Genomic DNA, 15624 nt, shown 5'->3' on the forward strand with positions numbered 1-15624 from the left:
AACCTGTATTGCTCTTAGTGAACAGAATCCAGCTTCATTGAAGTTTGCTAAAAATTAGGCACAAAGGCTTATAAAAAGACTTACAACTGTACTTAATAATCAGTGCATCCTTGTAGCAAAACTTGACTCAACAAGTTAGATTTGGGATTCTGAAGCCTCTTTTGTATTCTTGCCCTTTGTGGCCCTGACACTCTGCCCACTGTCTGCCCCTCCTGCCAAGGACTCTGCAGTCTTACTTTGCTTTCAGGGACCCTAGTTGAGGAAGGCTATGAATGGCAGTGACATTTCCATGGCAACTGGGGCAGGTATGAGCCTTCTTGGACTTGATGTCCATTCTCTTTATGGCCCAGTCATCCATGTGAGCATCTCATGGGGTGGTAAGACTTGTTTGCTGCTCCCGCCTGTCATTCCTCAACAGGCCCAGTCACCTCTACTTCCATCTGAGACACCTTTTGGGTGTCATGGTACCCCTTTCTTTAGGCTTTACGTGACCACTAACCTAAAATGCTAGGCAGAATGGTTTCCCTCTCCCCAGGGTCTCCATGGTCTTAGGTCCTCAAGGCCAGCTAAGCAGCCTTTGACTAGGGTCAAGGGTACAGAATCCTGGAATGATACTTCATTTTCAAATTAATCATAATACTAGGCCTACAGCAGGCCTCATCTGAGCTGTGGGTTGGTCAGTTTGCTGCCACATAGGTCAGTGGGAGCTTATGAGAACAACATTCAGCTTCAACCCTGTTTATCCTAGCTGTGCAGGACAGTCAGTCTAGACCAAACTGTTCTGGTTGATTTTCCTGACTACTTCACTGTTTACTTGGGACGAGAGGACAAGAGAAGCTCTTTGACTGTCTATCATTAAGACCCTTGTCCTAACACATCAGTAGGTGGCAGAGAGGAGAGAAGCTATGTCTATGCTCAGTGTTCTGACCTGTGAACATCTGAATGATTAGTAGCCTAACATTCCCTGAAAAAAGGAAGCCTGCAACAGCCACCAGGGGGCTGGGATAGGGAAATGACCACCAGTCAGGCACCACACAGGCTCCAATGGCTCCCAGGACCTGGGAGCAAGCCAGAGACTAGAAGAACCTTGCCTGGGACTGAGGGTCCTAGGCAGAAGTAAGCCCAAGACAGAGGACCCTTGCATGGGGTCACTCAGGCAGGCCAGGCTAGGAACAAGCCTGAGATGACCACCAGACCAAAATGGAGCCTGGACAGGGAGCCAGCCTGAGATGACCACCATGTCTGGTGACATGCAGGCATATGGGCAGACTATGCCTGAGATGACCCCTGCCTGGCACTATAATGCATGAGCAGGGCGTAGTGCTCCTGAGACCGCTCCTGAGATGACTCCAGACATTCAAAGACCCTGGGTACCACTAAGAGGAGCAAGTAAGTAGGGGAGAAATGGAAGAGAAAGAGAAACAGAAGAATGTGGGCACGATGAAGAGAGACAAAACTGGACTACCAAAAGCCCAGGTCTCAGCTACTACCCAGGGACTTACTGATGTCTGAAGGCTGTGTGTGGAACTGTCCCCACCCCTCACCTGGACCTTGAGGGAGAGCTAGCCCTGGGGGCATGAAAGCGGGAGAGCTGACTCCTCTCCTAGTTAGCTGCTGTACTCAGGAGAGTGGGCCCTGAACATTGTGCAAGTTGCAGGTGAGCTATCACCAAGGATACAACCATGGGAGACCTGGCCCTACCACTCACCTCTCCCATGTGTGGTGGCATGGGCAAAGGAGAGATACCCTCCTCCCCTGTTGCCCACCACCACCTGCAGCAGGTGGGAGACCTGGCCCTAGAGAACAGGAGAGCTGTCCCTGCCCATCACCAGCTGCAGCGCTCTGGAGAGCAGGCCCTGTACCTCACCTGGGTAACACAGTAGACTGGTCCTGGATGTGGGGAGTATGGGAGAGCCAGCCCTGCCCCTTGACTGCTGGGTGATGGCCCAGCCCTCCCTCTGTGGCAGGCAGGAGAGCTGGCCTTGGGGTCATGAGAGTGGGAGAACTGGCTATGTCCCTCACTTGGGAAAGTATGCCCTGTACCTCACCTAATTGGCAGGTAGAGCTGGCCTTTGTGGTGGGGGTTAAGCTGGCCCTGAGGGCTGGAGAGCAGGAGAGCCAACTCAGATACCTCTCAGGTCCAGATCCAGGGCTTTGAATGGGCCCACCCCCAACAACTGTCCCATCAATGAACTGCTGGAGTGCATGAAGGTGCCAGCCCTACAGATCTCCATGACACAGGGCAGCAAGAGGACATCCGAGAGGGTTCCCAGTGAGGTTCCAGTACTGATGGCGTAGCAGAAGCCAGAGGCCCCATACCAGATCAAGGAGTCACTGCAATGAACATTTGCAAGCAAAACAGTATGGGAAAAGGCTATAACAGTGTGGGACAGACTGTGACACACTACAGCTTCTCTCTGCTGGGGGCAGGAGTCGCAAAGGTGGAGGAAGGATACGAGGTGGGGGGGTGAATGTGATTGGGGTGCATGATCTGAAATTTCACAAAGAACCAATAAAAAGTTTTTTTAAAAAATCCCAAAGCCCCTTGTCCTAAAAGAACATACAATCGGTGACATTTTGAGAAAGCAAGGGTGTTTTTGACCTGCCTGGACAAAGAGGTTATTATGTGCTCTAGATCCATCTTTCCCAGGGCCTGTCTCTTCCCAAGGGTCATGTCTTGAGCCTGGCATATTAACCACTAGGGACACCTTACTTTAAAAGGGATGAATACTTTCTGTCCTTTCATCATTTTAAATAGGACTATATTTAAGTATCCCTCTCTTGGCCCCCATCAGGTATGGCAAAATAATAATAATAATAATAATAATAATAATAATAATGTAATATAAAGTGAATCTCCTGTTCTCAGCCTGAGGAACCTAGGGAAGAAGGTGGTGGCTTGGAAGCCACCTATTTTCCCAGAAGCTAGAGAGACATAGGGAAAGGATGGTATATACTCAGTACACAGGGTGGGCTTCTCAAGAAAGTCACAGTTGGCTATATAGAAGAGTTTGTGGCTGAGTGAGTATACATTGCTCAAAGGTTGCACCTGAACAGGTTTAAAGGTTAGGCAAAGCTTACAATTTAAAAACATAAAAACACATGGGTAGGTTTACTTATTTCTCTTACATTGAAGATTTCCCTTTTGTAAATGAGGTAGTGAGGTGTTTTTTTTTTTTTTGAGGTACACTGTTTAGATTTAGGAGTGAGAGAGGTATCCATTAAAACAGTAAAACTCAAAGTTTCAAACATTCTGGCCCTAAGTGGACCTCATTCATTTGTTTTTAACATCGTATTTGATTTATCCTTAAAAACAAACAAACAAAAAAAGCATGTGATTATTTTTGTTGGCAAGTTTGGTTTTGTTACTTGAATTGAGCTATTTTGACCCTCAATTGGTAGAAAAGACAAATTAGATTTCAGAGTAAGGAGCTCTGCCTCTCCTCATGACCCCTTAATTTCCCAGTATTTCTAGCCTACTGTAGAATTACTGTTAGAATTCTGAGGAAAGCCTGGTATGTAGCTTTATGGAAACGATGCTTTTTCAGGTCTCTGTGGGTAATGGAGGGTCTGGGCTATCTTCTGATCTAACCTGTGTCCAGAAGGTCAGCCATGAGAGGCTGCCAGCAGTGCTGCTGCTCAAGCGCTCTCTGGAGACCTTTCATGAATAGAACCATGCTAGATCCCATCCCAGAGCCTTTGTGCCCTCTGTGGGGGAAAGAGGCCCTGAACCATGGAATTCTCTACCCTCTACTCCTCCCGCAGGGACTCTTGAGAAGCTGAGCCAGCTGAGAGCAGGTTCCTCCAAGGTGCTGCCTTTCAGGTGCCCATGTCTAGAAGAACCAGTGGCAGGTGACCCTGTTTACTTGTGTTACCTCACTAAGGAAGTCTCTGCCAGATCATTATTTAATTCTACACTGATGCCAAGGTTTTTGGCTTTTTGAGCAAGCAATTAACTGGTGCCGGGATATTTCTGTTGTCAGTGTAACCAGCAAACCAAAAACAAGACCAAATATTAAACTCTGAAAAACCACAAAAATTTTGCTGGGCAAAAGATAGTCAGAGGTGACAATGTGTACAATTTTGTTTCTGCTCTGGACTATTCAAAATATTTTGTATAGACTTTTTTGAAACCTTTAAGACCATTGCTAAGATCCCCAAAAAGTGGGCATAAAAATCAGGACATAAGAGCTGGTGAGATAGCCGGGGGACACGGGTTAAGATACTTACTACTAATCTTAATAACTTTTGAGTTTGATCCCCAAGACCCAAATGGTGCAAGGAGAGAACTGACCTCTGTCCTCTGACCTCTACATACATGTCAGGCCACCTAAGTGTGTCCATCTACACAAATCACACACAATAACTAACTAGATAGATAGATAGGTGTTTTTTTTTTTTAATATTCTTTTTCATTTGATTCTTTTGGGTGCAGAGGCTGTTTTCCAGCTGATTCTGGGATGGTAGTTAGGTAAAGATGGAAATTAATTTTAACTCTGTTCAGACATCGATTCAGTAGCTTAAATATCTACATATTAAAAGGTATGGGAGTAAGGTATGCTCTCAAATTTTGAGTTAATTGCCTCTTTCAGATTTAAAAAGAAATTCCTAGATATATAATTCTGATATTTGTTAGTCCTAGTGTGGGACTATTCAACAGATAAGTCTTAAGAACTCACCATATATTGAAGCGAGTAGTAGAAGTGAGTAAAACAGCCCCAAAGCTCAGGATCAGTGAAGGAGTTTTGCAAGATGGGCTGAGTAGAGTGAGAGCTGTGGTGGGGGCATCTTGAGGTCCGTCTTGGGAAGGATGAGATGGGGTGGAAGTTGAGGTTGTAATAAAAACGAAGGCAGGAGGAACACAGCGACATGCAAGTGGCTGGAGGCCTGGGCTGGAGTGCAGTGGTAGAGATGAGGTCTGACAGGAAGTTTTGAATACAGCAAGAGGAGCTGGGGTTTAGTCAAAATAGTGTAACGTGTTGGAAGCTTCTGTAAATTCTTGAAGAAATAATAATCTGATGAGGTTAGTGATATAATCAGTTGGAACAAGGCAAAATAGGCAGATACTTGGTTGGAGACACAAAGGCCAGAAATAAGTCTTTCTTCAGGAATGACATCAGAGAGTCTAGATTGTTCAGTGACCCCACCCACCCTCATAATCTAAACTGTGGACCCTTTATTTGCATTTGACTCTTCTGATAATTGATGGCAGAACTGACTTAGCAGAGAACAGTTTGGTGTTTGTTTTGGTTTTGTTTGTTTGTTTGTCTGGTGATTGTTCTCTCTGAGACTGGACTCTGGAGCTCTGGACTGCTAGGACGTGATTTCAAATCCCATCAGCACCACAAAGTAATAGTCTCTGGAAGGTCACTCAGCTTCAGTCCTGGTCCTGGCCTGCCATCTGTTTTCCTGACTCGTTGACTAGATTGTTAGCTGTGAGCCACCCACACTGTTCTATTTGGATTCTATTGTTGATCACCAAGTGCTCACCAGGTTGTGGGTCACAGCTGGGGATTCTGGCTGTAGGTAGGAAGGAGTCTTTCCCCTGTGGGTGACTAATGTGGCATCATTAACTCACGCTGGGAACCTTACTTAGTTTCCCATGTACTATGAACAGGGCATATTCTACAATGCCAGACTGTAGGCTGAAGGTGTCATTCACTCCAGTAAAGGATGTTGCCACAAGCAGAACTGTCAAAAATAGCATAATGCAGATCATAATATATAAAAAGTGGCTGGCCCACTTGGGAAAAAGTGCTCTGCAGTTATGTGTGGCAAGCATTAGCTCTTAAACCTGCCTTTTATTACTAAAGTACCAGGAGGAGAGGTATATGTTGGCTCACATTGGAGGAAAATATATGAAAACTACCCAGCTTACTGACAGCCTCATTTGCCAACTCATACACACATGAAAGCAAGCAGTCACTGCTGTTTCTAGAAAGAAGTGCTCAGTAAGTTACCTGGGCTGGTTACCTGCCTTCAAATCTCCATTGTCTCCGGGACCTTCAGTTACATAGTACACACTTTGAAATTAGTATTTCCTTTCAGTAATTATTAATTCATATTCACAACTACCTGGTAATTGTTAATAAATACAAAATAAGTTTCAGTGTGATAGACTGCGTGTATTTGAGTAGTTCTCTGCTGCAACTTTGTTATACATACAAGAGGAAGGTCTTGTGCATGCTCATAAACACTAACTTAGGCACCACAGTGAAACCCGTGATAGGATAGGATAGGATAGGATAGGATAGGATAGGATAGGATAGGATAGGATAGGATAGGATAGGATAGGATAGGATAGGATAGGATAGCATATGCAGGCATGGGTATGCTTGTGAGAAAGGGTGGCATTAATCCTCTATGCAGGGATGCTGATGTGCTTTTAAAAGAGAGGGAGATGAATACACGTGTAAGGAAGAACCAAAGTATATGTTCAAGACAGAGTTGACCATACACCTCAGACAACAGATGCCTCTCAAGTGTCCCTGGTGTCTGAGGGCCAGATGCAGACATGGTGTCAGTGCCTTGGAAACTTGGCTCAGCTTTCTGCCTTGTACGGCTGCCAGCACATATCTCTAAGCCTAAAGATGGGAGGGCTAGAACCACTCATGGGCTCAAGGTATATAGGCCAGTTGTTCAGAGTGAGCTCTAGGCACCCTGCAGCCCCAGAATCTCATGGTGCTTGTTAGAAATTGGAGACATCTGCCATGCCCAACCAATTTAATAGGCAGGTGTGCTGGGAGTGGGACAGAAACAGGCACTGGTCAAGTTTCACAGCAGATGCTTTCCTCTTCTTCCTCAACTTCCTCCTCTTTCTCTCCCTTCTCTTCCTCCCCACTCCCTTAGGACTGGGGATCAAGCATAGGGCCTTGGGCATAATGGCAAGTGCTTTACTACTCAACTACATCTTCCCCCGCTTTTTTCTTTTTTTTTAATTTTTATTTTTTTATTTTTTTACTTATTACTTTGTGATAGTGTCTCACTATCTGTTAGTGTAGGTTGGCCTTGAACTTACAATCCTCCTGCTTCAGCTTCCTGAGTAGCTAGAATTGCAGGACTGTGCCTGGCTGCTTTTCTTCTTAACAGACTTTTAATGGGGTACTGAAATTCAGAAAGTTGTTGACAAGTTGTAGTTGTTAGATGTAAAGTTTATAGATACACCAGTGAAACTGCAGTCTATTCACATTGTCTCATGGACTTCTGAAATTTCCTTCCCCCTTCTTTTTTATTTTTTTAAAGGTAAATCAATTATTTTTTAATTAATTAATTAATTTTTTTTAAAAATTTATTCACTTTCTGTCCTGATTGTAGCCCCCTCCCTCAGAGTGTGTACAGTATACCCTGTCAAGATTAGAGAAGGGGTTCCTGGTACCAACCTGGCCTTGAGCTGTTGATCTTTCTGCTGAGTGATAGGTAGCTCCTTTGAGGGCCCATTTGTTAAATGTCTTGTGATTAAACTCCTAAAACTCAGTGGTGCAGATGTGGAAATGTAAAAATAGTTGGTGAGTGTGATAGGAGAGGTCATGAGGGTTGGCAAACTGAAGGAGTGTGTGATTCAGAGGAGTATGTTTGGAATGGGGTAGGAATAAAGCAGATGCCCAGCAGGGGAAACAGTACTGTATGTGACTTTTGTATAACTTCAGTAGATATAGCACCTATTGTTGCTAGGAGCAGCACACTGGGGCCCATAATTCCCATCCAGGCATCGTACAAGCAAGTTCTTGAATTCCAGGGATGTATGAGGCACTGTGTTTTGTGCTGAGCTTTCAAGGCATGAGTAGGAGTACCCTCAGCTATGCAAGGGTTTTCTCCAACCTTAAGTGGAATGAGCTCCCTTGTCCTGATCCTCTCTCTGAATAAACTGAGGAGAAGTAGCTTGTGCTACCCTCCAGTCACTTTGCCCATTCTCCTAGGCGTTTTGGGCCACTACCTGTCAAGTCTACCCCTTGGCAGCAGGTCTTTAGTGCCCTTGGTCTCTTCAACTGGCCCTTGCCCACCACTCTGCTAAACAGATGCATGGCAACCCTTCTCTTCTCTTCTGCAGCTGCTGGCTCAAATGGAGTTCTAGAAGAGAATGACTGAGACAAAACATGCCAAGCACAGCTTGTGCCAGACAATGGATCAATGTTTTGGGAGTACCCAAGTGTGTGGCCCTGGATTCTGGCTCTAAGTTGAAAGGGTGATATTAGGGAACCATTGTATTTGTTTGGGTTTTCCATAAGCAGATCCCTGAGACAAACAAGGATTTGAGTTCAGGTGTTCTCTGGTAGGTGGTCCATCAGTCAGGAGTAAGGACTAACAGAATGATGCCAAGCAGCATAAGTGTCATTATGAATGGATGCTGGAGGCCATGGGACTCCATTATCCTGTGAGGAGTCTGTACAAGGCTTTCTTGAGCATAGGGAAAACAGGGGTATCTGGGTTGCCTTTGTCTCTTTAATTTGACTGCACCCTTTGGAGCTGAGTGTGTGTGAAGACCGAATGGGCTTTAGCATTTCTGAGGGTTGCTCCAGGACAGAGGTTTAAGCACAGTGAATACTGAAGCACTGAGATAGTGTACTAACCTACGATAGTGTGATCCATCTCCCATGTGAGCTGCAGCACTGAGTCTGTGCTCTTGGCTGCTGTTTTCCCCACCAATCACATGTGGTATTCATAAGTAGAAAGGGATTTAAGGAAAAATACTTTTATAGGCAGATTTAAAAATTGTAAGCTAAGAATTTAAAGCTGAGTTCTCTGTTGTGTTATAGGGGATGTGGGGAATTGAAGCTAATTTTAACTCCTGTAACCTTCCTTCAGAGGCAGTGTGGGGCTGGGCTCTGAGATGGTCTACAGAGGTTCTGAGGAGGACTAAGTGTGGAGCACAGGGCAGTCAGGAAAATGGCAGAGGCAGATGGAGTCAGCCACTTTTTTTCTATATTCTCTTTATTCATGATTAATGCAGGTTGAAGCTACCACTCTCTGACACCCATTTGTGGAGAGGGGTGGTCACAGTACTGGGGAGTGGGTAATGGCAGTAGCTTCCCATGCTTCAGAATACAACTCTCTGTCATGTACTAGACCCTGTTGCATGCCAAGCTCTGTGTTAACCCTCAGACAAGTCCTTCATTGTTGACAACTCTTAAGTCCATGTCATTCAGCTCCACTGAGCCCTGGATCACAGGGACTCAACTTGGGGAATCACACACACACACACACACACACACACACACAGAAAGAGAGAGAGAGAAACAGAGAAACAGAGAAACAGAGAAACAGAGGCAGATAGACACAGCATATCTCTGTGCTGGTCAGGCTGCAGTTAAAACCTGAAGTCATTTGTTCCAACCTCTAACCAGCCAATTCTCAAAAATCAGCAAGTATCTGCTTTGTCCTATTTAGAAAGATAGAGAGGACTACCCCGGGGTGACAGGCAAAGCCTGACTAATGGCACTAGGGGAGCTGGAGCTGGTACCCTGGGCCGCACAACTTTTTTTTTTTTTTTCTAGTTTTGAGGTTTTATGGCTATGCTGCTTAGGCACCCTCTAACCTTGTCTTCACACTAGAAAGCTGAATGAACAAAGGCTTCCTGGAGAGAATAGAGTCCATCCTATACTGCTCTGATTGGGACAGAGGAAGTACTCATAAATGCTAGCTGCTATTTTAATCTGCTGTTGTTAGTACTGTAGTCATTACTTTTTGTCATCATTACTATATGTAGCAGAAAGACCTGGGTTTGAATTACAGATCTACTACTTTATGGCTGTGTAACTTCGGGCAAGTTTCCAAACCTTTCAAAAGGTTCATTTCTTTTAAGACAGGAAACTGAGTAATCCATGATGTTGTCATCAGAAACAAATGAGACAACTCCATGGGTGCAATTGAAGCTGCTGGGTCATAGTACCCATTATCCTTCCCAGGTCCCATGAGTCTGCCTGCCTTAGAATGGACAGGTTTCTGATGTGGCATGGTTAGCAGTTCACAAGTTGTCCTACCCACCAGGCATCAGGCATCATGCAGTACTTCTCTTCCATCTCCAGCACTGTAAGTCATTCTCAGGAGGTGTTCAAAGAACAAGCCTGCAGGTCAGGGATATTTCTGGTGGCTCTTTCCCATACCAGAAAGGGACAGAAGACAATGCAAAGGGAGTAGCGTATTGGGAGAGTAACAAGCAGCCGGGGAAGGTGGTGCACCCATCTAGCTTGAAAGCTTGGCTCATTGCCACACTGCGACTACTGTATCCATAGTGATGCCTCATCTTCTGTGGCCTGTGACTAGGTGTAGTGACTACAGGAGAGTAAAAGAATGGGGGTTACAGGTGCATTTGATACTTGATGGTCTTTCCTTACTCAGTCCCACCATTCTAAAGGTCAGAGAGCCAAGAGGGATGCTGAAGATTCCCCCCAAGGACAGGACTTTGGGGGGGTGTGCCAGATGTGCTGGGTGTGTATGTTTGTTGTTCTGTGTGTTGACTTACTTGAGGGATGCGTGTCTCCAATGGGAGCAAGTAGATTGGTCTAGTGTACCCTATATTCTGAGTCCCTATGCCTGGGAAACAACCTCCAGTGCCATCCTTACTTACATAGACGTTGGCAATGGAAATGAAAGTTCTGTAGTCAGAACAAACTTAAAAAACAAACTGTACTTGTCAGTTTCTTTTCATCTGCCTACCTCCAAGAAAGGTGTTCTAGCCCTCTTCTTGTTGTAAATTAGAACTTATACTGGCAAATATAAAAGCATCAATTGTGAACCCCCAGAACATTACTGGATTTAGCATACATACAGAGAGTCAGACATTGACCCTGGTCAGCAGCAAGAGTCATAGGCTAATGAAGTCTGGGGAGGGGGATGATAACACAAGTCTTTATGTGCTAATGCTGAACAAAATAGCCTTTAATTTTAAAACGTTTTAAAAATTAAAAATTTAAATCTGTTTCTCTTAAAAATACTTGATAATTTTATATCAAAAGCTTTAGTGTGCCTGATTTTTCTTCTTGTTTTTGTTTTTTCCTGTGGTGTTTGGGCAAAAGATGTCATGTTTATCTTGTCACAGAAGGGTCAGAAAGAGGGGAACCGTCATTTCTGGAAATGGCTGGTCGGGGGAAACCTACACAAACAAGCCTGGAATAAGCAGCTGGTGCTGACGGAAGCGCGGAGAGAGGCAGCTTCTCAGTGCTAGGACAGCAGTTAACAGAGCAGGGAGGGCATGAACCTCCTGAAATGCCCAGACTTTGGGATTCCCCAAATGAGGTCATGGACTAGTGGGGTCTACTCGTCTGGGCTCCCTGTGCATGCAGTTCTTCTCCACTGCCAGGCTTGGCCTGCTTGCCATCGTGTATCTGACAGTTTCCCTGCAGTCACCCCCAGCCAGCCTTCCCTCCTACAGGCCTCCCCCTCATGGGCATTTTTATACTCAGTATGGAAGTAGCCGATTTTTTGGGAAAGGCCATTTACCCCCTGGAGTAAGAGCACCTGCTGGCTCTCCTAGATTTTTAAGGTGATCTTGTCTAAGTCTCAGTGCAGGGCAGAGCCTCAGAGGATGGCTTTTACTAGGCCACACACCCAGCTACTGGGCAGTTCAAGGCCAACTATGAGCAGTGTCCTTCCTGTTCTTTCTCACTTTCAGGACCTTTTACTTGTTTCCTTTGAAAAAACAAGAAGGTCATTAAAATGTGAATGTTTCGTGGTATCACTGGTGGCTCAGGTTAAGATGACAATTCTCTTTGATACTCCATGAAGGAATGTTTCTTGTTTTTGCCAAACAGACCTATTGGCCAAACAATGCTGCCTCTGACATATGTGAAACACTCTGCACCATGTTAGTCTGAGCATCACTAAGGTCATTCTTCCATGCTCCCACTGTCTTCCTCTCTCCTGGCATCCTTGCCTAAAGCTTTCTCCATTAATCTCTCCTATACTGGTTTATCCTCTATATCACTAGACTATGATCCCAAGTCTTTGTGCTTCTGACCCTCCCAGCCCACTCTGTCTCTGCTTACTAGCCATTCTCTAACCTGAACTATTTCTTATCTAGGATACTCCCTGCCTGACCACTCAGGCCCCAGATCTAGTCTTCTCCACCCCTTCGTGAAACTTGAATATGAAGCTCAGCACAACCCGAAGAGACTTCTGGACACTGTGAAGGACTATCTTAGTTTGCTTTCTAGTCCTGTGATAAACATTGATTTTCCAGCACTTGGGAGGCAGAGGCTGGCAGATCTCTGATTTCAAGGCCAACATGGTTTGCAGAGCAAGTTTCAGAACAGTGAGGAATATACAGAGAAACCTTTCTAGGAGCTGGGGGGTATTAACCAAAAATAACATGGGAAGGAAAAGGTTTCTTTGGCTTACACATCCAATCACAGTCCATCATCAAGAGAAGCCAAGGCAGGAAGACAGCAGGAGACAGCAACTGCCCTCAAGAAGGGCAGGAGACAGCAACTGAAGCAGAGACAATGAAGGCATGCTGCTCATTGGCTTGTTCCCCATAACTTAAATAGCCTACTTCCTTATAGCACCGGATCCACCTGTCCAGGGATGGTCCTGCCCACAGTGGGCTGGGCGCTACCATATCAGTCATTAATCAAGAAAATTTCCCACACATTTTCTACAGGCAATCTAATGGAGGCAAATGGGAAATTGAGGTTTCTCTTCCCAGATAGCCTTAGCTTGTGTCAAGTTGACAAAAAAAAAAAAAAAAATCCAATCAGGACTGGGACCCAAGACCACTGACTTTAAAGAAATAATGACTTTCTGCTTCTGGGATACCTCACTCAGGATGATCTCTTCTAGTTCCCACCATTTGCCTGTAAATTTCATGATTTCCTTGTTTTTAATTGCTAAATTAAATTCCATTGTGTATTCCATTGTGTAAATTTACCACAATTTCTGAATCCATTCCTCAACTGAGGGGCGTCTGGGTTGTTTCCAGCTTCTGACTATTACAAATAAAGCTGCTATGAACATGGCTGAGCAAATGTCCTTGTTGTATACTTGAGCATCTTTTGGAGGTATGCCTAGGAGTGGTATAACTAGGTCTTGAGGTACCAATATTCCTAATTGTCTGAAAAAGCACCAGATTGATGTCCAAAGTGGTTGCACAAGTTTACATTCCCACCAGCAGTGGAGGAGGGTTCCCCTTTCTCCACATCCTCTCCAGCATGTGCTGTCACTTGAGTTTTTGATCTTAGCCATTCTGATGGGTGTAAGGTGAGATCTCGGGTCATTTTGATTTGCATTTCCCTGATGACTAAGGACATTGAGTATTTCTTTAAGTGGATTTCTTTGATGGAAGGGGAGGAGGACCTCCCCTATCAGTGGACTCGGGGAGGGTCATACGTAGAGAAGAAGGAGGGAGAGAGGAATTAGGAGGGGAAGAGGGAGGGAGCTACAGGTAAGATATAAAGTGAATAAACTATAATTAATCAAAATAAAGAAATAATGAACAACTTGCCTCTGACTGATGAGTATAGGGAAGAAAGTTAGAGACAAAGGCTCAGCATCCTGCCAGCATTTATACCTTGGGCCTAGTGTCTCCAGGTCTCTGTTACAATGTCTCTACAGCTCACTGAGAGATTGTTACCCATGAGGTCTAGGGTGCTCTGAGGCCTATGTAAATAAAGCATATAGCTCCTTTGAATTTTCATGGAGCAGAAGCTGCAAATACATTACTTCTAACCTTGGCCAGCCGCCCTTTGTCTTCTCCTATGCCTGTCTGTGCTACCAAGGCCAATTAATGGTGGACACTTAAGTGACAGTAAACAACTTGCCTCTGCTGGATGAGTATGGGGAAGGTAGTTGTCCCAAACCAGTCCAGGTAGACATATCTGCAGTGGGTTTGCCTGCCGACTTGGATGCTGGGGAATATAGTGAGGAAAAATCAGCTTCCAGAACACTGCCAACTAATTGCTTTCCTATCATGTGTTAGGGATCCCTTGTGTCCTCTGTGTTTCTATCTCCATGTCCATGGCTCCAGAATGTCCCCATGTGTCTCTCAGTTTCAGATTAGTTGATTTAAATTGACTGGAACAGTGAGATTGAAGACAGAAATGTTCCACCTTTTATTTGTCCCAGGCTTTTCTGTTTCCACATCATGGTCATGTCATGGTCCCATGTCTCTGCCTCATTGTTTTGCTTTATAAGCCTTATTCAACAAGTGGTTGTGTATATCTACTTTGTGCTTGCTGCCTCTGCTAGTAGGAATGTAAAGAGTTTAGGCCAGGGAGTGTGTGAGTGTATGATGGCTTCTTCAGAACAAGACCATCCCTTCTGATTACATTTTACTTGACAAGAGCTTCAGGACCTTCCTGACACAATAAGCCTGGGTCTAAAGTCAGCCATATCTGCTGTCTTGGGGAAGCCACAGGAGAATTCTGTAGAAAATCTCCACAAAATGAGTCAAGAAAGAAGGACGGTCTCCATAGGCTACCTGGATGGCTTATTGCATGCAGATTCAGGGGATATAGTAGTGTGCACAGGAAGCAGGCATTCGCGGAGCTGGGTCTCTAGCATGCTCTGCTTCAACAGTGCAGGTTTATGTTTGATCAGTCCTTCAGTCCTATTGGTAATGTGAGTCTGTGTGTCTTCAGGAACAAGGTTCTATATGAGCAGTAACTGTATGAGCAGCCCAGGAACCTTATTGACCTCATCCCACAGGTCACAGGGCCTAGCCCTGGGTTATATATGTGCTACCTGTGAGCTTCTGCCTACCCCAGAAAGCACAGAGTTGAGAATCTCTGGCCATCAGCTGGGATGTGGGTCCACCTCCAATCCCCTGAGCACAGCCTGAACTCACACAGCCCCAGGAATGTGTTTAAGCAGCCTTCTTGCTCCTCCCCTATTCCAAACAACTGGCAGTTGTCCTCTAGAGAATGCTGTCAGTTTTTGTTTTCTTGTCACATGGGAAGCATGTGCTTAGCCTGCATGGACATCGTGTGACTCTGAGAATTACTGTTCAGTTCTGTCTGTGGCCATGATGATGATAATGTTGATTCCACTGGGCAGAACAACACAAGTGTGATGTGTATGTGTGCTCTGGCCAAAGTTCAAATTTGGTATCAGAGTGTGAAGCTGGCCAGGTGTGTAGTTGCAGTGAGCCTGCCTCTTTTCCTGGGTATGCCTACACTCTGCCCAGCTGTGCATCTGTTCTGCCTGCATGTCCCTAGGTGTGCACAGACCCCAGCTTGCCACTAGGATGGATTCAGGTCTGAAGCAGCCTTGCCCTAGATGCTTCAGTTTAAGAGAGTGAACATGGTGGGTGCGGATGCCTGGGCTTCAGCAATGAAAACATTTGCCTGGTGCCTGGTACAAAGGGACCCATCCCAGCTCACATTCCCTAGTTATAACCCTCTGACTTCTGAGTAGGTGAGCTCATGTTTTTTGGTGGGTATTCCCTTTGGACAAAATTTAGCATCTTGCTGTGATGGAGTTGCAGAAGGAAGGCATGCAGGGCTCAAGTGTGGTTCTGGTCTCCAGGTAATAAAAAAGCAAGGAAGAAACATGTACATATACATTCTACCCCTCTTTCCATCTAGCAAGCAAGACTTACCACACATAAATACTTTCAATTTTGCTTGCACAGCATGAGAATTGCTAGGTTTGTTTTACTACTGAAATTGAACACTTCTAAAGAAACATGACAGC

At 45.1% G+C, this 15624-nt stretch overlaps 1 protein-coding gene and 1 pseudogene across 4 annotated transcripts in view; both read left to right on the plus strand.

The window, feature by feature from the left end:
• Hipk2 (homeodomain interacting protein kinase 2) overlaps positions 1 to 15624 on the plus strand; it is a 197692-nt gene that overhangs the window by 61919 nt on the left and 120149 nt on the right. The gene's annotated exons all lie outside the window — the stretch shown is intronic.
• LOC132653371 (small nucleolar RNA SNORA17) lies at positions 864 to 962 on the plus strand (annotated as a pseudogene).

This window comes from Meriones unguiculatus, chromosome 3, assembly GCF_030254825.1.
Source record: "Meriones unguiculatus strain TT.TT164.6M chromosome 3, Bangor_MerUng_6.1, whole genome shotgun sequence".
Classification (NCBI taxonomy): domain Eukaryota; kingdom Metazoa; phylum Chordata; class Mammalia; order Rodentia; family Muridae; genus Meriones; species Meriones unguiculatus.